We start from the raw sequence: 25,261 nt of genomic DNA, 5'->3' as shown, positions 1-25,261 counted from the left end.
ATGGTTGTCTCAGCTCATCTTCACTCAAATATTTTTTCTTCATGGAATACTCTTGTCCTCTTGATGGCCTAGATCAACTCCATTCATCCTTTAAATCTCCATTCCCATGACCCAAAGGCTAACTTCTGAGTCTCCCATCCTGCTATTTATAAGCCTCACCCTCTTCCTTGGGTTACTCAGAGACAAAAAAAGTAACTCTATAGCTGCTTTGCCTTGAGAAAGAAGCTCCCTCAGGACTGAGCTCCTGTGCCGTATATCCTTGCATCTCACCCCTCTTCCCCTACCACCCTCGTGCCTGGCATGGGATATGTATATGTTGACTTAAATGAAATGTAATCCTGAGATATTAATTTTATCATCATTGTTATTTCCAAAATTCATTTCTCAGAATTAAACATCTACTCTCTTTTAATATCATGCTTCTTTTCTCCCTACAGATTTAGGACTCATATTCAATGTATTTAGGATTCACAGACTATTTATTTTCCATGGTTCTATTCACAAACATTCATTGAACACCATCTTGGTGTCAGAAAGAGCCCTGGGTGCTGCAGATTCTCATCAGTCCAGTGGGAAAGTCAAGGAGAAAAGACACACAAATCAATATATGATCACATTGTGCTATGACACCTGCAAATGCATTGCAAATGCTTAGTTTCTGTGGAAGATAGGCAGTTTCCTATGCCAGGAAAGTAAGGGATGCTTTATGGTGGGGTGGGAGGGTGGACTTTTAACTTGTTCCTTGAAGGAGAAGCAAGAGACTTCTGTCCGGGATTAACCCCTGCAGTAACCATGTGATCTATCCATGCCATTACTGGGATCCTTCACACATGGGATCCTCCAGTTCTTTTTTGATAGTCTTGCTCATCTACTAGCTATTAGATCTGTGAGAGCTGAAATGACTTTTATCTGCCTACATGATTCAGCCTGTGGTATGTCCCCCCAAGCCTAGAGTTCCAACCAACCCCTAAGTAAGCATATACTTCTTGGATCCTACCCCTCTTCTCAGGTCACTTGGCAATAATTTTCTGTAATTCATGTGGTAGGGTAAAAGACCCTGCCCAACTCACCAACCAGCACTCCCATCATCCCAGCCAAGCATACAGTCTCTGGCTGGTTGTGTAACCCTGGACAAGATATGGAATTTTTTTGAACATCAAGGTCCTCCTCTTCAAAAGGGGATAATAGTGATGCCTCCTTAGGGTTTCTGTGGGAATTAGATCAATGTAAGGTTGAAAAGACCAAGGACAGTGCCTGGCACATGATAAGTGGTGTGTGCTTACTGATTTTCTAGCAAATAACCATCTCTGTCATCACCATCATCGTCATCATCATCATCATCAATAGCAATAGCAGCATGATAACTAATATAAACTGAGTACTTACAGTACTTTAGTGGTTATGCCAAGCAATGAAGATCTTTTATTGAATCCAACTCTGTCTAGTATTGTAATTTCCACTAAGACACAAGGACACTGAAGCTCAAAAGAGTTAAGTCATGGTCTAAGGTAGCAAATGACATAAAGTAGGAGTGTTATTCTATGCCAAACTCTATTCCCTGATGCCCAAGGCCATTGTCCTCTCCAAATGTTCCAGACCCCACAGAGACAGCATGTCCTTAGCATATCACTTACCTGTAGGTTATCCAAGATGGTTTCCCCAGCCCCCACTACAACAAACTGTGAAGTTGAATGAATTCCAGCAGTTTCTTGGTGTTGGTGGGATGTCCCAGTGGAGTCTTCACAGAGGTCTCAGCCAGTCTTCAGACTGTCAGGTAGGAGAGAAGAGGTTCAGGGTCAGAGCTCAGCTCACAAAAGGAATTCATTTTCTCCCACGCTGCCGAAGACAGATCCTTTCCAGACTCTGGGTTAGTGCATGTCTGGACAAAGGCCACACATCCAGACTCACAGGATGCCCATGGGAGCATGGTCACCAGGCTGGAACATGCCACATCAGACCACCCCTTAACAATAGGGATCAATACAAAAATCCGAATCACTGCCCAATGTGAGGAGCTGCTGCCTTTCCCCCATCTCATTCAATCAATCCCCATTCAGTTTGGGCAACCACTAAAGTGCCATCACTTCTGAAGGAGAGAAAACAGAGCCATAGAGTGTTATATGGCCTACCATGGGGCACTCAGTTCCTCAGTCCAGGCCCTGGGCACTCCAGTAAAGCCTTGCCCATGGCTTCTCTTCCTCCCCCGTGTATGTTCTATCAGAAAAAGAAGTGCTATCAGAGGCCAGCTGCCCTACTAAGACCCTTACAAGGGCCTTCTCCTTGGTGCCAGGGGCCCATCCTCCAGAAAGAGCTATACCACTCCCCGTTTCCTAAGAGAAAACAGGACTGTGGGCATCAAATCCTCCTCAGCTTCTGCCACATGAATCCAAAGAAGCTCAAATAGAGGAAATCACCATATAGACTCAATTGTATGGACTCCGTTGGGTCCCCTTCAGAACTGTATGTCTAAGACCTCACCACCAGTATCTCAGAATGTGATTGTCTTTGGAGATGGGGTCTTTAAGGAGAATATTAAGGTAAAATCAGGTCATATGGATGGGCTCTATTCAAAAGCACCAGTGTCCTTATAAAAAGAATGGGCACCAAGGTGTACACACACAGAGAAGAAACTTGCACACCAAGGAGAGAGGCCTCTGGAGAAACCAATCTGCCAACACCTTGATCTTGATCTCCCAGCTTCCAGCACCCCAAGAAAATACAAGTCTGTTGCTCAGGCTGCCCAGCCTGCAGTACATTATTACAGTATCCCCAGAGGCCTGACACCGTAGTAAACAGCGATGTGGCAGGATGGTGATCCATGAATGGGAGCATCGCGTGCTCATTTCTAGGGAGTCATCTACTCTGATGCCTGTGTGGAAATTCTGCATTTCTGTACACAGGACCCCCAATGAGGCCAAAGAGGCTCTGAACTCCATCTTTCCTTCCCCTTCCCCATCCATCCTAGATTCCCAACATCTAGCACGCACCCAAGTAGCAGCCAGGGCCACAGGCCTGTCCAGGCCAGGGCTTCTGACTTTGCCTGTGTGTGTCTGTCAAACCAGCCTCCTTTCCTGAAAAGGACAAGTCAGAGCCATCTTTCAGGGGTTTTCTTCCCCTGACAGAAATCAGCAGGGTTAGAATAAACTGCATAAGTTATCAGCTCCTCAGGAAAGAACATGAAAAGGGCCCTTCTATCACTTAATGAAAAATAGCTTCTTTTTTGGACAGAACTTCATAGGCCTGCAATCAAGCTATGGCTCCCCTCTCCCTTCCCTGACGTGCCATGCAGGCAAAGCAAGTCGGCATCTATTAATAATATTTTCTCCTGCTCCTTTCATTTTTCTGCATGTCCTACCACTGTCAGGCCCCGTGATGGAGCGGAGCCTTTATCTCGTCCGAGTCTGGCCTGTCAGGGTGATAAACAATTCTAACAAGAATCAGAATAAAGATCTTCCCAGTAGACTCTGCAGAGAGATAGAGGCTTTTCTCATTTTCTGGACGGAAAAAAAAAAATTTAATCTAGCGGCTCCGGCTTTTTTCAAGCGTCACATTCAAAGAGATGCAAATTTGTCAGAGCCGAGACCCCAGCTGACTCTGAGCACTGCATGAATGTCAAAGGGGGGAGGCAGTGTCTTTGACATGGCTGCCTTTTTGGGGGGGGGAGCTCTCTGCCGAATGTTAAAAAAAAATAAGGTTTCGCTTTGTAGTGCGTGTTTCAACAATTTTCATAAGTTTTCTTCTGAAATAAAAAACTGCCATCGGGAAGGAAAAGAGAGGAGGAAAGGGACAGATGGAGGTTTGGGGTGAAGGAGGAAAGAGCCCCAGAGAAATGGCTCCATTGAGATGTCAGGTTAAACTGAAATGCACAGCAGTCGTCGTTTGCTGAGAAGGATGGGTGGGGGCCAGATGCAAAAATGAGTTGCAATGAACGAATGAATGAACACAGGTATCGGATAGTTGGGGAGCTAGGCCTTTTGTTAGATTTGCTTATTTTCCTGAGTTGGTGGAAACCGTACACACTTCTTTCTGGATCTTTCTTCCCAATTTACCATTGCCATGAAGGAATCCGCACGTTTTCTTCTGCTGCTCTGTTGGTTGCCTGGATTCAGAGGCAACAACAGCTCCAGCTCGGAAGGGTCAGGCAGATAAAGCAGGAGACCAAACAGGAGGGAAGGGAAGACTGTGGTGGTGGTAGGCTGAGGAAGAGCAGGGAGGAGATGTCCTGGGATCTTGGGGGCATACTGCAAGTATACGCTTGCCACTCAGTCCCAAGTCCATTGTGGAATCTAAAACCCCACTGAGCTAGCCTGGGCCTGATGTGATTCATGAAGAGTCCTTTTGGCCAGTTTTGTGGAGTAGGGCTTCAGTATCTCCCTGGTCCCTGCCTTCAGGCTGCATCCTTAGCTTGAGCCCAACTGCCAGCTCAGTGGAGCATTCACATCTTTTCTAATATGGCTCCCATCTAGTCAAGAGCACTGGATGCCCACATCCCCACAGCCTTTCTTCCTCTTCATCACTGATCAACCATGCTGGTTCTTCCATCATTCAGCTTGCCTCTATGTCCTGACCACCTCCCTCAGTCCCTGAGTCAGCGCCAACATGTGGCTTTCATTCCTCTGAGCACCACTAGCACAAAGCTATGGTGTATAGCTGACTTGAACTGAAGGTCAAAGTTAACAGAGGGTTAATGACAATGTAAGGAGGAGACAGTCATGCTAACAGAAGAGGCAATGGTGTGAAGTCAAATCTTAGCCATCACTTGAGTAATGATCTTCTCAGACTCTACTTGATGCCCCTGAATACTGGCAGGCTCTCCGAGAACCTGGGGTGCCAGTGCCTGTCTGCCTCACTGGACACAGGAGGTCTCCAAGAGCCTAATCTTTCATTATGCATAGAAATTTCAATTATCCATCCACTCATCCACTCATCCACTCAAACTCCCCCATCTGGCCTGCACCATATTATCCTTCCAGAATTGGTCATTTAGGTAATAAGCTATATTGATATCAACATGCCCTATATACCCTTACCTTCCCTTGTCCTTGCTCTAAGCACCCAGAAATGTAATGAGAAGTAGGTGCATGTTTGTACCTATGAGGCAGTTGGTTGGTTGGAGTAAGGATTGGGTAATACATGGGATAGGGTTTGTATACTGAAAGGGTTCCTGGGGCCCTTCTAGTAAGACAGTGCACTATGAAATATAGGTCTTCTCATCCACCCAGAATCATTTTGGTTTTTATTTTGTTTTGTTTTAAGTAGGCTCTGCGCCCAATGTGGGGCTTGAACTCATGATCCTGAGATCATGAGTCCCAAGGTCTACTGACGGAGCCAGCCAGGTGCCCCTGCCCAGAAGCATTTGGCACTCCTCTTTTTGTCATGTCATCTTCCCTGTTGTCAACTCCTCCCTGAGCCAGCAATTAAGTTGCCACAAGAAACTCTAGTTCAAGACCCAAGCAATGGCCTCCTTCAATCGTGAGTTATGGCAGTGATGAGCAGTCTTAGGGGGCATACTTGTGCTCACGTTTCCTTCCTGAGATCCCCAGGTGCTACTTTAAACTGCAGCCATCTTGCCAACACTTGTTTATTAGCTAATTAGGAGAGAGAAGTCTTGACCACCTTAAATGACTCCATTCCAGAGAAAGCACTCTCTCGGGATATGCAGAGCTCTGGAAGAGAAAGTGGGCTAAAGTTCATGGTTTGTGAAATAGCCAGTGACACAGTGGGTCCATGTGCCATTCTATAGTGCCAGTGGACCCAGAGGATAGGAGACTGGACATCTTTCCTGCTCTTGAGACTGTTTGAAAAGGGAAAACTTTCCCCCTTAGAGTTGGGGGAACTTTTTGACAGTTGAAGGTTTTGATGAGTCAGGACTAGTCTTCTACCAGGAAATGCATCGCTACGGGACTTCTCAATCTGGTGAGAATGAAGCTAGTGGGATGAAAAGGAGGAATCTAGTGCCACTCATTTAATTCAAATACATAAGGCAGCCTAGCATAGAGCTGAGCTCAAAAGTCCGAATTCACAAGCTGTGGTTCAAGACCTCTTCCTGCCATTAGACAGGTGTCTTTGGGAAAAACATGTGGGTTCTATCTTTCTTAATCCCCTGTTAGAAACAAGCAAGGAGACAACCACAACACCAATAGCAAAACAGTAATAATGCCTGCCCCATCATCTCGAGGATTGTTGAATCAAAAAAGACATGGAACGTGCTTCTCAAATTGTGAAGTAGAATGCAATGCCATGTGCTTGTTCTTACTGACTTTCTTCCTTTTTGTCATTCTACTAGTATTTTCACCCTAACCGCTCAACCAAATGCCACCACCACTATGAAGCCTCTTCTTATATTAGAGGAAAAATTTGATTTATTTCACCTATCCAATCCAAGAAGATATGTTACTCTGTATCTTTAGCAAATGCTTCCACATTCTCATTGTCTTCCTTGAGTTGACTCTTTGATTGTCTCTCTCTACAGACTGATGCTTTTCCAAGAGATCAGGTGTTTTACTTTTCCCCCTGGCACAGAGGAGGGGCTCCAAAACAATTTGTGGTTAAGATTTATTCAAAGTTGCATGAGCAGATGATAAATGCTATTAGATGCAAACCCAGAAGCCATATAGCGAAGCTTCCTAAACATCTCTTTGTGTGACCCTGTGGTCTAGAAGAAAGACAACATTAATATTTTACTGACTGTGTATTTAGATGAAGACTATTCTATGTTTAACTTGAATAATCTTGTTAGTGTTAACATTAGCACTAAATCAGCTGTTGTTCATGTTTTTATACAGAAAAAAATCAATAACATGCTTAAAAATATTTGCTTAAATTTGAGCAAAAGTATCTTTTGTCTCTTTCAGATGGCAAAATAATCATGCATTCAATGTATGAATATTTATCTTGGACCTTCTTCATAAGAGATATTGGATTCATCATGGGGAATGAAGCTGGTGTCTACCTTCAGTGCGCTTGTAGCATAGTAGGAGAAGGAAATGAAAAAAAAATATGAACAAAAAAATCAATAAAATGATCACAAGTTGTGATAAGTTTTTCAAGAATGGAGTACTGTGGCAGAGTTAAAAAAATAGTACAAAGAAGCTCTCTCTGAACAGATAATTAAACATAACTTAAAGGGTTGAGAAGGGGCCAGACAACCAATAGAAGAAGGAAGAATATTCCAGGTAGAGGGAAAGGCACATGGGAAGATCTCCATGTATGAAAGAGCTGAAGCATATTCAGAGAGCAGCCCACAGATTCATGAGACTTCAAGGTAGTAGTAGATGAGGAAGGAATGACATGAGATGAGTTTGCAGAAGTATCCAGGGGCCATCTTGCTCAGGAAAACTCATGGGCATATGATATAAAGAACTGTAACCCAAGTCCAAGAGAAAGGCACCAAAGGTGATTATCAGGGACTGACGTAGTCTGCTTGCCAGGCTGAGGCAAATGGACCAAAGAGTCTAAGAAAGGAAGCCAGGAGTCTACAATGGTCATCTGGCTGGGAGCAGATGGTTGTCTTTCTGGACTCATTGTGGTTTCAAAGAAAAAGGAGAGAAGTGAGGGCAGCCCGGGTGGCTCAGCGGTTTAGCGCCACCTTCAGCCCAGGGCGTGATCCTGGAGTCTCGGGATCGAATCCCATGTTGGGATCCCTGCATGGAGCCTGCTTCTTCCTCTGCCTGTGTGCCTGCCTCTCTCTCTCTCTCTCATAAATAAATAAAATCTTTAAAAAAAAAGAAAATGGGGAGAAGTGGATGAAATTGAGAGATATTTTACAAACAGGATTGACAGAGCTTATTGATGGGCTAAATTTGAAACATGGGACAAATGGAAGAATTGCAACAACTCATGGGTCATCAACTAGGACTGTTGGACAGTTGGCAGTGTACCTATTATGTCAAGGCAAATTAGACAACAGGTTTTATTGATGAAGTTCCACTTTGATACATTATGAATGGATCAGTTACCTGAAATCTTTTCCTAGCTGTATTCTCAATGCTTAAAAGAATGCCTAATGCACAATAAGTGATGAATAAGTATTTGTTGAATGGAAAAGAAGGTCCATAGATTCCCAGTAGGCATTTGGGCATATGAGTCTAATGTTTAGGTTAGAGATACAGGTCAGAAGTAAAAATTGGGGGGAAAAAAAGAAGTAAAAATTGGGAATCCATTAGCATTTTTTAAAGATTTTATTTATTTATTTATTTGTTTGTTTGTTTATTTATTTACTTATTTATTTATTTATTTATTTATTTATTTATTTATTTATGAGAGACACAGAGAGAGAGAAAGAGACACAGGCAGAGGGAGAAGCAGCGCCCCTGTGTGGAACCCAATGCAGGGCTCAATCCCAGGACCCTGAGATTGCAACCTGAGCCAAAGGCAGAGATGCTCAACCACTGAGCCACCCAGGCGCCCCTCCATGAGCATTTAGATTTAAATAAGCCATAACGGGTAGAAGAAATCAAATAGGGAGAGAGTATACAGGTAGAAAAAAGCTCAAGACAGAGATCTGAGCAACAGCATCTTTTAAATATCAGATAAAAGAGAAGGACTCCAAAGGACAGAAGCCAGGGTGAGAGAGGAGGGGGACAGAAGCGAGTGACAATTCAGGAAGTCAGAAGAAGAGAGTGTTAGTGACCAAATGTGTCTGCTGACTCAGAAATGAAGGCAGAGCATGGTCCTCCAATCATAAATGCTTCAATCAAACGCTAGAAACAAGTGAACTCCTTCTGACTGAACATTCTTTTGGTTTTACAATATGCTGATTATCGCAAATGGTTAAAAGACTAATAATCCTTGGATTACAACTCAGGAAGAGATTAATAATCCACGAAAAAAACCCTCAGTTATAGTAATAATGATATTCATCTCCAATGCCCTGGGGTAATGCAGGGGAATCTGTCTGAGATCAAAGCCAGGCAGACCAAGGATCAAGTTGCAACCTGTCCACTTCCACATGTATGTGCTGGGGCTCGTTAAAGCCTTAGTAAATATCAAACTCCTTGTCCACTGAACTTGAATGATAAAACATAGTATCCCACTTGCTTATTCACAGAGCATTCACTAGAGTCAGAAAAGCTAACGTATGTGATAAGATTTTGAAACTGGGGGCATGCACTGCAAATATTAAAGTCCATTTATAATCACAAGAAGCAATGCATTCTTGTTCACTTATTCACTCACTTGTCCAATATTTAGAAAACCCCAACTTCAGGCAGACCATAGGACAAGGAGTAAAGCACAGACACTGCCTTCACATCCCTCAGTCTGGTGACTTTTCTTCATTTTGTTAACTTACACTGTAAAGGAAGCATCCTACATTTTTGGTAAATGCGTGCAGAGGGGAAGTGGCGATCCACCACAGATATAACATTAAATCTGAACTGAAATGATGCCCCATGTAACTGAAATCATTAAGATGTATCATTTGCTAAGGACTCACCTTCAATAAAATAAATGTCCCATCTGTTTTCACATAGGACTTAGCATATTCTTCTAGATTGGCTCTTGGTTTTAGAGTTATTGCCCATTTCCAGCTAGAACATGATTGCTACTGTGACAAGATCTGTGTCTTATTTGCAGTCTGCATGGTGTTCTCTAAACATTTTCTGTATTGAATGGGTTTTCCAAAGACAACAACTCTCAATGCTAACCTTGTGGCTTCAAGTTGTGGTGGTGGGGGGGAGACATTTCTAAGCACCCTTAAGAGCTTGATGAACCCTACCAGGTGGAGGTCAGGAAAAAAACCACTATAAGGAGACAACAATCCTGTAATGAATCTTGATTGATAGGGAACAACAACTTCCCCCAAAGGAGAAATTCAGTGATGGAGAACACCAGAGAGAATTTGCCTTCTTGGCTCACAATCTATTTACATAGATAGTGACTCTCAGCTGCCATCCTGAATGAAGCAAGCTCATCCCGTCTCAGGCAGCCACTCAGAATCCTACAATGAGCCAAACCATGACTAGAAGGACTTCAGCCTCTGCAAATCTCTGCCAGAGATTGAAAAGGTCCCCAGGGATGTCCTTCTGGAGGGTGACTATGTGCCAGGTGTGAGAAGTATGGAGGAGCCACTTTAGAAGACAAGAAGCCACAGGACCTTCAGGCCAGTTCTGCAGCATTGACTCCTATTTAAGAAATTACTTCCAGAGTACATGTGGCTTAAAGAGAAGACAGTCCAGGGATCCCTGGGTGGCGCAGCGGTTTGGCGCCTGCCTTTGGCCCAGGGCGCGGTCCTGGAGACTCGGGATCGAATCCCACGTCGGGCTCCCTGCATGGAGCCTGCTTCTCCCTCTGCCTGTGTCTCTGCCTCTCTCTCTCTCTCTCTCTCTCTCTCTCTCTCTCTCTCTGTGACTATCATGAATAAATAAATAAAATCTTTAAAAAAAAAAAAAGAGAAGACAGTCCAGAAGATTGTGATCATTAACCTTTGCTACCCCAGAACCATGGCATCACCAGATTCCCAAGAAAGGAATAGGGGAAGTCCAAAATGTTGGCAGAGAAGCTCCTACCTGGAGCCCAACCTATCCCACTCCTGCCCTTAAGAGATGTGTGGTTCTCCAGGGAGCAGCTGTTTCTTACCTTCAGGCATGTGCATGTCCACAGGTTCCCTCTCCCTGCCTCTACAGAAGCAAGGTCACGACTTCAGATCTTTGGTGTATATAAGAAACATCTGGCCTCTAATGTTTAAAAAGTGGATGCTTAGGCCTCAGCTGTAGCAATCTGGAATGAGTCCCTGACACCTGTATGTTGAGTAATTCTGGCCCCAGGCCCTGGATGATACTTTGAACAAATGATGAGGAAGTTAAGAGCTCAAGCACCAATGTTAGAGTACCTGAGAATGAAACCCCATTCCGCCCATACTTGCTGGGTGACCTGGCGTATCCATCTCAACTCTCCATCCCTCAGTTTCTCTGTCAATAAAATGAGAATAATAATAGTGTCTACTTCATAAACCCCCTGTGAATACTAAATATAATACCCCTGCAAAACATATATCCTAGTGTGTGGCATATAGTAAGTAGTAAATAAACAGTAGTTATTAATATTACATTAGAAAAAATAAAAGCAACAAAAATAGCCTCCTGTCTTGAGAGTCTCCCACCACAACACTGTAATGCTTGATTCAGAGAGTGTTTTTATTTTTGTATTTAACACAGCTGACATCATGAGAAAGGGGCTGGCCTCCCAGGGGATCCATTAACTGGAGCAGTGCCACGGTGGTAACACTGGGCCTTTGGTGGTGCTGTGCTATTTGTAGTAGCAACATCACCAATATCATTAGTTCCGCTGCAGGGTAAATACTAAGAATCGAATGAATGTCCAATCACTGCAGGGTACAAAGATACACATGAGAATCATGTCCCTGTCACAAAACCAACTTACAGAAGGGATTCAGTGATGCATGGGTGTAGTCATTTATTCAACAAAGACACATTGGGCATCTCCCATGTGCTTGGTTCTGTGTACCAACAGCAACAAAATAGAGCAGGTGGCCTTGAATAGCAGAAAGGAAGAGGAGCTTTCTGTTTTGTGTATTATTGTGGAGTTTCCTAGTGGAGGTTAGAGAACAGGACAGATCAAGGGACAGTTGAATTCTTCTGTATATAATTTTATGAAATGCCATCTTATGGCATTGAAGGAAAAAAAACACCAGTATTCTATTACTTGTGTATGAGGAGAAGACTTTTGTTCTGTTTTTTTTGTTTTTTTTTTTTTTTTTTTTTTTTAATTTGTGACATGAGGAGGAAAAGGGAAATGGTAATTCTGGGCTCTTTAAAGAACTTGTGTGATGAGTTCAAGATGGCAGGCTGAACTCCTATTTCATTGCTCACAAAAGTATCTCACAAATTGCCAGAGAATATGTTTCAAACAAAACAAGAAAATAGGATGAATCCATAAAAACAAGCAAGAGTGCCATTAGCAGATTAGAAATGTTGAAGAATCTCTAAAAGACTAAAAGCAGATAATGGGAGTAAAACATTGTACACACACATGCACATAAGCGCACAAATGTGTGTATGGACACAGAAGCGCTTTGGATGAACTTCATGCTAGAGTTGGAAGAGACAGGGTGGGTGGAAATTCATGAGCAGAAATATAATAATATTCTAGGCAGAAGAGATCAGCATGTGTGAAGCCCTGGAGCGAGCAAGACCAGGCATGATGGGGAAAATAAAGGGGTGTCTAAACTGAGTGGTGTGTTGGACACTCCAAAAAGTTCCCATAGCATCCTATTCTTTATCCCTAATGTAGCATTCACGGCCCTCCACAAACTGTCCTCAGGATTCCCTTCCTATCTGATTCATCAATTTATCTCTCCAACTACCTTTGGCATCCCAAAAGCACTGGACCACTGGTCTTTTTCAGGAAAAAGTTCTGGACTCCTGCTATGCCTTCATTGGGGTGACACTCCCCTACCTCTGTCTTTGAAAGGCTCTTCCATCAAGTCCCATCCAAGTGTCACCCCTTCTTGAGGCCAGTTTCAATGGGACCCATTCTTTCTTTATACCAACTTAGTACTTTGTATGTCCATGTAACCACTGCTGAGGTCTGCCAGCTATATAATCTCCTTGCCTGGGTCTTTATTCACCCAGAACACAGTGAACATCTTGAAAAGAAGAACTGTGTCTCTCTCAGCACTTTGTACATGATAGGAGTACATAGAACAACATCTAGAATATTGCAGCTACTTGGTAAGTCAATGAATAAACATTAACTAGTCTGTGTGTGACATGCTTTTGGAATGTACAGGCTGGAGACTTGTCAAGAAAGGCCTTGAAAACCAGGATGAGAGGCATTGGATGAATTTAGCAGGCAAGGGGGAGCCATGGCAGGTTGGGGTGACATATGAAAAATCTAAGAGCAGTCAGTGTAGAAAGGGTGGAGCACCTGGGATAGGTGCCATGCGAAAATCTACCCACATGGTGAATTTATGGTGAGGAGGATGTTCCAAGAGGTGGGCCAAAGTTAAGTATTTGTTCCCAAATAAAACAGAAAAAAAAAAAAGAAAGAAAGAAAGAAACCTGACAAACAGAAATACACAATATAGCAAAGCTGGCAGGAAATGCAACTAGAAACACGGCTGTTTCGACGGCTGCATGTAAAGCCAAGTTCAGAAACAAATTCTTTTTACAATATGGCCTTGTTAGGTGCTCAATTTTAATTAAGTAGGGAGACAAAGTACAACACCAACATGTTAAAGGTAGGCACGCCGTGGGAAAGGCATCTGATCTGGAGCCGGGCTTGTTTATGGTATTCTTGTCAATATAATTGTCATCTTAGTGCTCTGTTTATTTTTAAACCCAGGCTTTGTTTTGCATTATCTACAAAAGAAGCATTCATTTCCAACCAAGTTTGGAGGCAAAATGTTCACTCGAAATTCTAAATATATCAGGCAAATTAAATTTTCCTGAGAATTTGCACAACTGGGGACCTGAAGGGATAGTTTCTAAGGAAAGGAACGGTCCAAAAAGAATGATCAAAATGGCCCATTTACATGGGCCATTTCCTGAGTGGGAAGGGTATCCCATAAGATAAACCCCAGGGTAAGGAGGAGCTGGGATTGCCTCTGTGGGAGTGATGTTTGAAGAGGTGGCAGATGTGGGTCCCAGCCCTGAATTTGCTCTCCGGAGTGTGATCTTGGGAAAGCGATTTCACATTTTGAGCCTCAGGGATGACATGGTTGATCACATCTCCGCCATGGATATAATAATCCCTCACCTGCCAAGGGCCCACCTCTGTTCTGAGGAGGAGCATAGGAATGTGTGTGGGAAAGCTCAGAAAACTATGGAAAGATGTGACACCTGTCCTTTTGGGCCTCCAGTGAACTCAATCTCCAAAGACACCACTGTCCCTTCTCTGCAGATGACGTGCCTGAGCCCCAGAGAGGATCCTAGATCTGGGCCTTGCACAGGGATACATTGGAGGTAGACATAAGAGAAGAGAGAGGGTCCTTGACTCCTTTCTTTCAATGTATTCTGTGATGTTGTCCCAATTCCACCTTTTCCCTCTGCAGTGAGCCCCAGGGGCTATGATAAGGAGGAATGAGAAGACCACTAGCACATATTGCCCTTTCTGTGATGGGATTTTGTGTCATGTGTCTCAAAAACCCCCAAAATTGTCATATAGCTTTTCTGGGAAATCAGATTTATAGTAGATGATAAGCTGCATGTCTCTGAAAAGGTCTACTCTCAGCCAAGTGTGAAAGCAAAGATATGAGGATATTGCCTTTCTTTCCCCTTTCCCTCCCTCCTTGCTTTCCTCCTTCCCTCCCTCCCTTTCCTCTGCTCTACCACTCTTCACTGAGCATTCTATGGGGCCCACCAGTTTGTGTGATGCTGTGAATCTCCACATTCACTTCTCGGTTGGCTCTCCAGAAGCCTCTCACCTCCTGAGCCTGGATTTCTTTTCACCTCCAGCCCAAGGCCCCAGCTCCACAAGACACAATCTGTACTTCTCACATGTTTTTTCACCCCAGGACGTTGTTGGTATCTCCCTCTCCAATCTGATCTACATCCTACATCTCTAGACAAATGGTACCCGAGAAAGGGTCTTTGTCTTATAAAGTCCCAATCCAAAGTCCCTCCCCTTTGGCTTCACAGAAGCATATGGCTTAGAGGCAAGAGAATGGTCTTTAGATTCAGATCAAATCCCCATTTGGTCACTTCCTAGCTGTGCGATTCAAATCAGGTGGATGATCCATCCAAACTTCAGAGAGGCCTTTGTGGAGGTCTTCTGATGACCAAGCAGGGTGGCTATACCCATTAGAGCTCCCAAGAAAGAAAGCAAATGGCGAGTGAGATCAGTAAGAAGAGCAACAGGAAGAGGGGAAGCAGAGCAATTACAAGCACAGTTGCACATTAGCAGAAGCAGGAGCCAAGGAAGCAGCCCCAGGAGCACAGAAGGTGGGGACAGGGAGGTAATAATGGGGACAAGCATGGAGAATGGTGTGCTACATAAACAACTAGGAGCCTAAATCTCAACTCAGACTCTCTGAGGTTAAATATATGACCACAGCAAGTCACTAAACTTCTAGCCACCTCAGATCCTCCTAACTCTGCCCAGGCATCTGGTGCTGGATGGGGGTGATGCTGGCCAGAAGTGGTAGGAGGGGTGCAGGCAAACTGAGAAGTGCCGTGCACCCCTTTCCACCATGCTCTTCCTTCGGTCATTGGTTGCCTTTGTTTCCTTTTGTTCTTTCCTCTCTTCCAAGAACTTTGCTCTTGTACACAGCCTGCATTTAAACCTGACCCCCAGCTTCCTTCCAGAGAGTTTGCTGATACATGAGTGGCCAACCCAAAATACAGAAGAATGTGATATAGAGCACACATCGTCTTCCAGAGCACAGAATGGCCCGGGAGTGGGTGGGTGGGAGTAATGGGGAAGTTGTAGGGAAAGAAAATTAGGGGTGTTTGACTCATCACAAATTGTGCTACTCATACAGACACCTTCAGAAGGGCAGAGTGGGGGCTCCTGGCACCAAGCCTTCTGACACCAAACGAACTCCACCAGACCCACACTTTCATGCACGGCAGCAACACAGAACCTGCTAAGCTCAGATGAGGTTGCTCCTTCGATGGAGCAGGAAGGAATGTTTAACCTCCAAATGCTTCGGGCTATTGGATTTTCCTAATATCGCCAGTGTGGTTATGAGCAGCGTTATGTTTTATTTTCAAACCCAGCATGCATTAGAGAATTGCTCTTACTTGATAACAGCTCTGCCTCTCTCGGGAAGTGCATCGCAATTAAACTTCATGAGAAGTTTTATGTGGTTTTGATACGGCATCCCCCTTCTGAATGCCCCGCTAAATGAATTTCTAAATCTGCAGTCGGCACCCATTAACTCAGAATGTGGGGAAGAGCTGTCTATGATTAATAAAAATAACAGCTTGCGTAACAGTGTACATTAACGTGTGCTGCGTTTTACAATATCTCAATTAATTACAGATAGGTAGTTTTAGCAGGGGAAGAGATCTCATGGGTCATCTACTTCACTGCTCCCTTCCCACTCAGGAATAAGGAAACCAACACCCAGGGTGAGTGAGGAATAAAAAGCTGAACCAGCATGACATAGGTCATCGGTAGTAGAGCCCAGACAGACTCCAAACCTAAATGCCAGACCAACCACTTGCCTGGAGGATCAGACTGGGAACCTTCCCTAGGACATCACAGATAGATTCTCCTTTACTCTTGGGGCTCAGCCCTGCTCAGAACCTGATCCAATCCTGTTGGACGCACATATATCATTCCGTGGCTCACCCGTAGGTGAGATCCAGAGATTGTTTTAACAATACAAGCTTCATATCTGACATTTTTGGCATTACCCATGGTCACTTGCTGAAGTCAATGTCTGCCCCCAGGGCAGAGGATGGGCTTCTGGCTTTGCCTCCACGCCCAGCTCTCTGATTTCCTAGATACCCCCACGAGGCTCTAGAGTCCTGCTGTAATAGACTTGATTGGATATAATCATGTGGTTTAAGTTTAATTTCAGCCTAGACTGCTGGGCCCTCCCAAGCAGATGGGTCTTCCTTAGACTGAATTTTCCATACCTTTTGTAGACTCTGTTGGATACCAATTGCACAGGACCTAGAATTTGGGACAATCCTACCAGCTCCTTTTCTCTCTTTTGCTGTCTTCCTGTCTGTCTCCACAGAACAAAGCTGCACTGTGCCCATCATACCTCAAGCCCTTACCAACCCAAGTTATGACATCAACACTTAATTATGGTGAACAGTGCCTGAAAGAGTCTTAAAATTCATAATTGATTTTGGAAATCTACCTGAGTTGGCGGTAGACTTAATGCTACGTGTTCATCCATCTTATCATTTCTTCTTTCTGTGCTCATTAATCCTGCGCAGCCTCCTGTGTAGTTAGGCTGGTGGCCTGCAATTAATTGTGGATAATGATATGTATCTTTCCAAAGAAGGCTGTTAAGATCCTGTATGAATGCTATTCCCCTTTCACAGAGTCCTTGGAAGACAATTATTGAGAGGTTGGGGTCCCAAGATGGAAGGATGCTTGTTCCTTGAGTCACTAGATGGAGAGAGACCCTGTCAACCCCCATCACATTTTGCACAAGGAAGAAATATGCTTCCTCTGTGCTAAGCCACTCAGATAGCAGGCTTCATTTGCTATCCCAGCATGGCCTGGCCCATCCTAACATGGCCTCCACTCATCACCTAAAGGAAGTTTTTTATGTTCCAGTCTCAGTTTCCTTATCGGCACACTCTTCCTAGGTACTTCTATGGTCTCTCCCGTCCTCAGCCCCTTCAGTGTGCAAAAAGCACACAAATCTAGTTCAGGTTCTGCTTTTGAACTTCAAGGTCTCAACATCTAACTATCAGGGTATCTCTTAGGAAACTAAGTCAACATGCCCACAACTAAACTGACCATCTTCCCCTGACCATTTTTCCATTTTCTATTGGTAAATTAAACTGTTGGTTTTACCTATTACATAGACAAAAATCTGAACATTATTCTCCTTTTTTTCCCCTGTCTCCCACAAGGCACCAAACCCTGCAAATTCGTCCTTCTGCCATAATTCTTGAAACCTCCTCCTTCCCATCTCCATTGTCTTTCGTCCTTAATTCTTTCATTATCTCTTGCCTGAATGCCAATAACTGTCTTTCATCTGGTTTTGTTTCTGTTTTTTGTTTTTTGTTTTTTTTTGGTTTTGTTTTTGTTTTTCATCTGGTTTTCCTTACTCCAGCCTTGTCCATTCCTCAGCATCTTCCCATCACGATACAGTTAACAGAACTCATTCATTCCCTACCAAAAGGCCTGCTATGACCCTCTCATTCTTAACTGCTGTACAGAGTTTCCAAGGCATTTCATGGCTGGATCTCAGTACTGCAAAGAGGGCCAGGATACCCCCTCTGAAATCAGACCCTCTGCTGTCCAGTTAGATCTCACCTGGGAAAGCCACTGTCCTCTCTGGCATTATTGTCTTCAAGTATCAAAGAGAATAAAGAATATTTCTTTTATTAGGTTGTGGTGCTGATTGAATCCAACCATTCATAGTTACATAATTATTTCTTTAAATGTGACAACAATAATGAATAATTATTAATAATGAAAAGGATTACTATAGGATCATACACTGGCCACATCTGATGTGTCAGTAACTGTGCTAAACACTGTCTACACCAATGGCATCTCATTTAATTTCTCTAACACCCCCACTCGGCCTTCAATGCACAGAAAATAAGAAACTTGTTCAAGAAAACACTGGTAGTAAGTTGCAGAGCTGAGATTCAAACCCAGGTCTATCTGATGAGACATTCAGTGCTCTTTCAACACCACCATGGAATGTGGATCAAGGAGCAAAAAAATATACTGCTTGATATCCAGAAATAGACAAATGGTTTAAATATAGTAGGTCATTTAAATAATGTTATAGTACAGGGTTGCCACCTGGCACATCTCCAGGATGGCACGTTTGCACAGAATGTATGAATATGTGGCAAATAATGCTTCTTGGTATATTATAGAATCACTAAAAATTGCATGTATACAATTTCACATATATAATTACAATTATATATATAAACATATGTGGTTACTTTATAACATTGAAAAAGCTTATATCGTGTAGTGATCAAGGGCACAGGGCTCAAGAATCAGATTGCGTTAGGTAGAGTCACAGCTTCAGAACTGTATGGTTCTGTGACCTTGGGCAAATTACTTAACATCTATAAACAGGGAAATGATAGAATCTATTTGATAAGGTTGTTTTGAGGACCAAAGAAGGCAATATATGCATAGTTTTTAGAAAGTTCCACATCAATTTTGCTCAAATATTGTCCTCCTCATCATCATTGTCCTTATTGCAAGTGATAAAAATCAGGAAACAAAATTGAACTTGTTTTATATGTTAACCTATATAAAGCAACCCAGAGACATAAATAACCCTGGAAGAAAATGTGCTCAGGCGCTAGCGATGGGTCTCTGTGGCTTGTTTAATTAGGAATATTTTTTTTCTCTTGATCTCTGCATATTTCACATGTTAGGTGATGAATATGTGTCACTTTTATAAGAAAAAATAACATTCTACTGTGGCTTTAGACGAGGAGTTCTGTTTTCTGACCTCACTTTTTTTTTTTTTTTAACAGGATCCTCTTTGGTCATTAAATTCATTTAAAAGCTCTGATCCATTTTTGATCATCTGAAATATAGTGACAGGCACCAAAATCAATTCCTACATTCCAGGTTTGCAAAGAGTGTAAATTATTTTAGAAGTCATGTCAGGTAGACTTTATTCCAAGGTTTGTCTGCACATTTTAATCAGAAAACACAGAAGGTATATGCAGCTTAGGTTGAAATATCCCTTCACCTTGTACTCAGAACCAGGCTGACTTACTGTTCGCCCGCTGATAGGACGGCCTGAAGTTACAGCATGTATGATAGAGACAGCCTGGGCAGGAACTGAGGGAAACACATAAAGAAACATTTATTTAAAAAAAGTAAATCAACCATAAAGATCCTCCCAGCAGACCTGAGAGATGGAAGCCTCTCTCTCATTTTCTCCTTGGCAAAATTTAATCTATCGCTGGGGTTTTTCAAGCGTCATATTCAAAGAGATGCAAATCCGTCAGAGCTGAGACCCCAGCTGACTTTTAGCACCTTGTGAATGTCAACGGGGTTTAAAGGTTGAAGTGACTCACCTCCATCCATCCCAGCTAATTCAAATACATATGTGTTTGTGTGTGCGCGTGTGTGCACGTGCATGCACGTGCATGTGTGTGCCTGTCTGTCTGTGTTCTTTTTCATAAGAAGAATGACAAAAACAGAGCATACATCCACCTCTGTGTTCAGCGCCTTCTTTGTGTGGATCAGTTTGCAGCAAATCTGAAATTTAAAAGTAAAAAAACCATACTGAGAAACAAAAGTGCAATTGAAGAAACCACAGTCTATCGCTGAACCACAGGCCTTGCAAGAGAGTTTTTCTTTCGGTTTGAGTTTTTTAAATAGCCATTGTTCTGTCCATCGCCTTTTTCACAATCCACTCCGATGAACTGGTTGAGGGATAACTATTAACTCATGAGTGACTCCATCCTCCACGCGGCTCCCTGCACTCAATTCCCTTAAGTAATGTATTTACAATAAAAAATAAGAGGTTTTGGGCAGCCCTGGTGGCTCAGTGGTTTAGCGCCGCCTTCAGCCCAGGGTGTGATCCTGGAGACCCAGGATGGAGTCCCACATCGAGCTCCCTGCATGGCCTGCTTCTCCCTCTGCCTGTCTCCGCCTCTCTCTCTCTCTCTCTCTCTCTCTCTGTGTGTGTGTGTCTCATGAATACATAAATAAAATCTTTAAAAAATAAATAAAAATAAAAATAAGAGGTTTTAATTAATATTTGGTACCCAGATATGGGTTTATGGAGATGGGGATTGGCAAGACGGCTCTGAAATCAGCGTCCCCTCCACCTTTGCGCTAATGAAAGATCAATCTACTAATGGGAATTCTGTAAGGTGGAGTCACTGGAGAAAAATGATGGCTCCTTCTGCATAACAAAAGCCCAGATTAAATATTAGTAATTCAGAGCTGCTATTATGTATACAAAATTTGAAAATCATTTTCCTTTCAATTCAACCATTATTTATTGAGTTACTACTAAGTGTTGAGCTCTGAGGATATAAATAAGTCTCAGCCTCAGTGTCGGCCCTTAAGGAGAGTGGAGCCTAATAGAGGAGTATATTAGTCACCTATTGCCATAGTATCCTGCTGAATAAACAAAATCACAGGAGCGTGCAATAAGAAACAATTACTGTGGGACACCTGGGTGGCTCAGTGGTTTAGCGCCACCTTCGGTCCAGGGTATGATCCTGGAGTCCCAGGATCAAGTCCCACATTGGGCTACCTGCATGGAGCCTGCTTCTCTCTCTGCCTGTGTCTCTGCCTCTGTGTGTGTGTGTGTGTGTCTCATAATAAATAAATAAAATCTTTTCTAAAAAAGAAGGAAACAGTTATTGCTCATGAGTCTTGGGAGCTCCCCCAATCTCACTTGAACCCACTCACATTGCTGAAGGTGGGCTAATTGTTAGCTGGGCAATTGAGGTCACTGGGCTCTGCTCTGTGGATCTCTCATCCTCCATTGGGTGAGGCTCGTGGCAATGGCAGAGACACAACGGGGTGGGCAAGCCCTACTACATCAGTGCTTTGCCAACCTCTACTTAGAGCAATTTGCTAACATCTCATTGGCCAGAGGTTATATGGCTCAGTCCACATTAGAAGGGAAGAGGGTCACAAAAGCAAAGGGCTTGAGCACCAGTGAGGGCAAAGCCTAGAGCTGTTTTGCATTGTGCTTCACAGGAACTGATAAGTATCACCATTTTATAAATATATATCCTAGAAAAGCAGGTGTATACCCTGGTGTATCAAGGACAGAGAAATGCACCCTGAGAGATGCAGGAGGGGCTTTCTATGAAGGATGATGGCTAAGCTGAGTTGGAGGGATAATTAGGAGCTGATAAAATGGATCAGAGAGACAGGTATTATAGACCATGTTAAGACCACATGGCAATCTAAGACCAAGCCATGGAGGAGTAAATAAAGCCGACCAGCACTGCAAGAGCATATGGGGGAAGGCAAAGGGGACGTGGAAGGTGCTAGATCAGGCTGAGAGGTGATATGAGGTCTGATTCTGGAAGATGTAGGACATTACATGCCTATTCGCAGACCTCAGGCTTCATGTGTCGGTGAGGTATCCACAAGAATACATTGATAAAAATCTGCTTTACCAACAGGTGTGGAGGCTGTGAAAAGAGCAAGGACACCACCCCAAGTGTCTTCCCTGTTGTAACTGAACTAACAGAACTGCAGGCAACCCCAGCCTTCCTTTATGCTGCTCAGAAAACATCCCCTAGGAAGAAGGCATTCTTGGAATACAACGAGAAAGAGATGATTGTCTCTTTAAGAAAGTGGTCGGGGCAGTGCTTTTGGTTTTGAAAGTCTGGAGACAGTGGCATGAGATTGATTAGGTGTGTACATGTTGGCTGAGAAAGCTGTAGAAAGGCGAATGGAAGTGTTTGACAAGATGAAAGACTATTTAACACGGGAGACAGCTGCTTGACTCAAGAGATCTATAACAGCGTAGTCAGGAAAAGATACCTTCACGGCAAAAGCTACTACAAGCTCGGTCACACGACTTTTGTCTGGCATGACAGGCTCAACCAAACCCAGCGTGAAGGCGGAGTTTAGCTCACGTGCCACATAACAGGTGGGCAGTGGCCAAGAAGCTTTCGTGGCTGCTTCACCTCTGCTAAGCCTAGGCACTGGCCTAGGCTCTCTGCGGATCTCTGTAGAAAATGAGGCTATCCATCAAAGCTTCGTGGTGGCGTGAATTAGGACGGGCTTTCTGGTGAGACAGCCTCAGGGGGGGAATGCCAGCCGCAGGTCACTCTTTTGCCAGTCTTGGCAGATTGCTTACCCTCTTTGACTCAAATTTTACTCATCTGTACAATGGGATAGTATCAGCTACTTCCAAAGGGAAGCATGGAAGAAATCACTCCCTGCTCATGGGGGTATATTAACCTTCTGTTGATGGAAGACCCCAGTGCAGATCTCCCTGGGCCAAAATCAGGGCCGAATCTGTACATTTCCAGGGGCTCTAGAGTATAATCCTTTTCCCTGCCTTTTCCAGCTCCTAGAGACCGTCCACACTCCTTGGCTCATGGCTTTTTTCATCCATCTGTAGAAAAAGAAACATTACATCTCTCTGATCTTTATTCTGGATCACATACCCCTCTGACTTCAGTTGGCAAAATCTCTTCCACTTTTAAGGATCCGCATGATTAGTCTAGACCTACCCAGATAATAAAGGATATTCCCATCTCAAGATCTTTAACTTAATCACATCTAAAAGTTATTTTGCCATATAAGGAAACCTATTCACAGGTGCTGGGGGTTAGGACATAGACATCTTTGTGGAAGGGAGTGGGGACAGTTATTTTGCCTGCCACATGGGGAAAGCTCTCTTTGACCCTACAAGTCAAGAGCATTTTGCAGTGAATCTATGATGTCTACATTGAACTGACCAAACACACAGCTAGATACAAGATGATTTATGGTCAAGTAGGGGAGGTGTCCATGACTGACAACTCAAATGCTAGTAATAATGCAAATAATGCTCAAAGAATCCCTCCCTGATTGGGTAAGTTAACATTATCCTAGTAGATACCCTCACAATTGCCTGTGCTTTTCTTTTTCCCTTTGCTCATATTATATTTCTGATGCCTAGCACAGTGTCTGGCATGTAATTGGTTGTTGACAAATATGTATTGGATGACTGAGTATGCCACTGATAAATGATCTACCTCAGTCTAGGTACCATGCTAGTCACTTGGTAGATATCATGTCTAATCTTCATCTTGAACTTTAAGATCAATATCATTATTCCCAATTCATAGTGGAGAAAACTGAGGCTCAGCTCAACCCAAATGCCTTTCCCAAATCTCAGAGTTTGTGAATGATAAAAGTGAGGTGCAGTAGAGGCCTGTGGGGCCCTGAAGTCCACTCTCTTTCTTCTGGTAGCCACCATAGATGGACTGTGGACCATAAATCCACCAAGTTCAGATAATAAAGGATCTTGTCCACAATCCAGTGAAATTGCCATGGCATCACTACCTGGGTAATAATCAGAGTAAAATACCAACCAGAGCATCAATATCAGATCAGCAAAATATCAATCAGAGCATCAATAATAGTACCTAATCATACATAGTACTTACCTTGAGCCAGACCCTTCTGTCAGTGAATGTTTAATCTAGATTAACTCATTTAATCTCAGCAACAACACTGTGTAGTGCTCATTGAAGAGGAAACACAAAGGTTAAGTCACTTGCCCAAGGCCACACAGTGAACAGAACAAGAAGCCAAAGAGTCCAGGAGTCCATGGGCTTCCCTGCTGTGCTCTCTACTGGCTCGTAAATCACCAGAGAGCCCATCCTGGTAACCTATTTCTTCAGTCTGGAGTCATGGTGTTTGGAGAAACTCATCACATGATTCACATCACATGATGTACTCACAAAACAAATATGAGACAAAGAGACAAAAATAAAGAGAAGAATGTCAAGGACATAGACATCATTTTGATGTGAATGGGATCTAAGCTACTTAGTTCATCCCTTTATTTTACAAATGTGGACTCAGGCTTGCTCAGAGAAGGGAGGTAATTGCCAAGATTTACCTGGGGAGCTAGCCCTGCCCCTCTTTTGTCCTGCAGAGAGCCTTGCCCAAGAAGCAATTGGCCCCTATGCTATAATGGTGGGTCTCTCACCTGGCTCCCTTCCAGGGACAGAGTTCCCCCTAGATCCAGGTCAATGTCAGCAACTGGCCCCTACAACACTGTTGACACAGTAGCAGCCTTCAAGTCCTTTGGCTCATAAAGAATGAGGGCCTGTAGGCCCTGTCTCCAGAATATATCGCCAATCCATCTGCTGTTCCCACTCCTGTCCAAACCACTGTCCTCTCGCTCCTAGATCCAGGCCCCAGCTCCTACTTGGTGTCACTGCTTCTTTTTTTTAAAGAGCCCCTTGAAAAAGTCATTCTGAGTATATCATTGTTTTACTTAAACCATCCATGGTTTCCTGCTCTAGATGGGCTTACTGAGCCCACAGGGCTTGATCCACCTCAGCCCCCAATTATGTCTCTGATCTCATTTCACACTATCCTTTTCCTCACTCTGTGCACCCTGGAGCTCTTTTCCTTCCTTCCTTCCTTCCTTCCTTCCTTCCTTCCTTCCTTCCTTCCTTCCTTCCTTCCTTCCTTTCTCTCTCTCTTTCTTTCTTTCTTTCTTTCTTTCTTGATTTATTTATTTCAGAGAGACAGTGTGAGACAGAAAGAGAGTGTGAGTGGTGGGAGCAGTGGAGGGGGAGAATCTTCAAGCAGATTCTGTGCAGAGTGACTCCGCGCTCCATCCCACAACCCATAAAATGATAAAAGTGAGGTTCCAAAGGCTTTGGACCTTAGCCAAAACCAAGATTCAGATGCTTAAATCGACTGAGCTACCTAGGAGTCCTGAACTTATATTATTTTTTTTCTAATTTTTTAACTTATTTTATTTAAATTCAGTTAATTAACATAGAGTGTATTACTAGTTTCAGAGGTAGAGTTCAGTGATTCATCAATTGCATACAACACCCAGTGCTCATTACATCCTGTGCCCTTCCAAAGCCCATCATGCAGTTACCCCATCCCTCATTCCCCCATCCAGCAACCCTAAGTATTTTTTTGTATAGTGAAATGTCTCTTATGGGTTATCTCCCTC

This window comes from Canis lupus, chromosome 8, assembly GCF_003254725.2.
Source record: "Canis lupus dingo isolate Sandy chromosome 8, ASM325472v2, whole genome shotgun sequence".
In the NCBI taxonomy this organism is placed as follows: domain Eukaryota; kingdom Metazoa; phylum Chordata; class Mammalia; order Carnivora; family Canidae; genus Canis; species Canis lupus.
The sequence above is the reverse complement of the archived record's forward strand: the minus strand, read 5'-3'. Positions refer to the sequence as shown.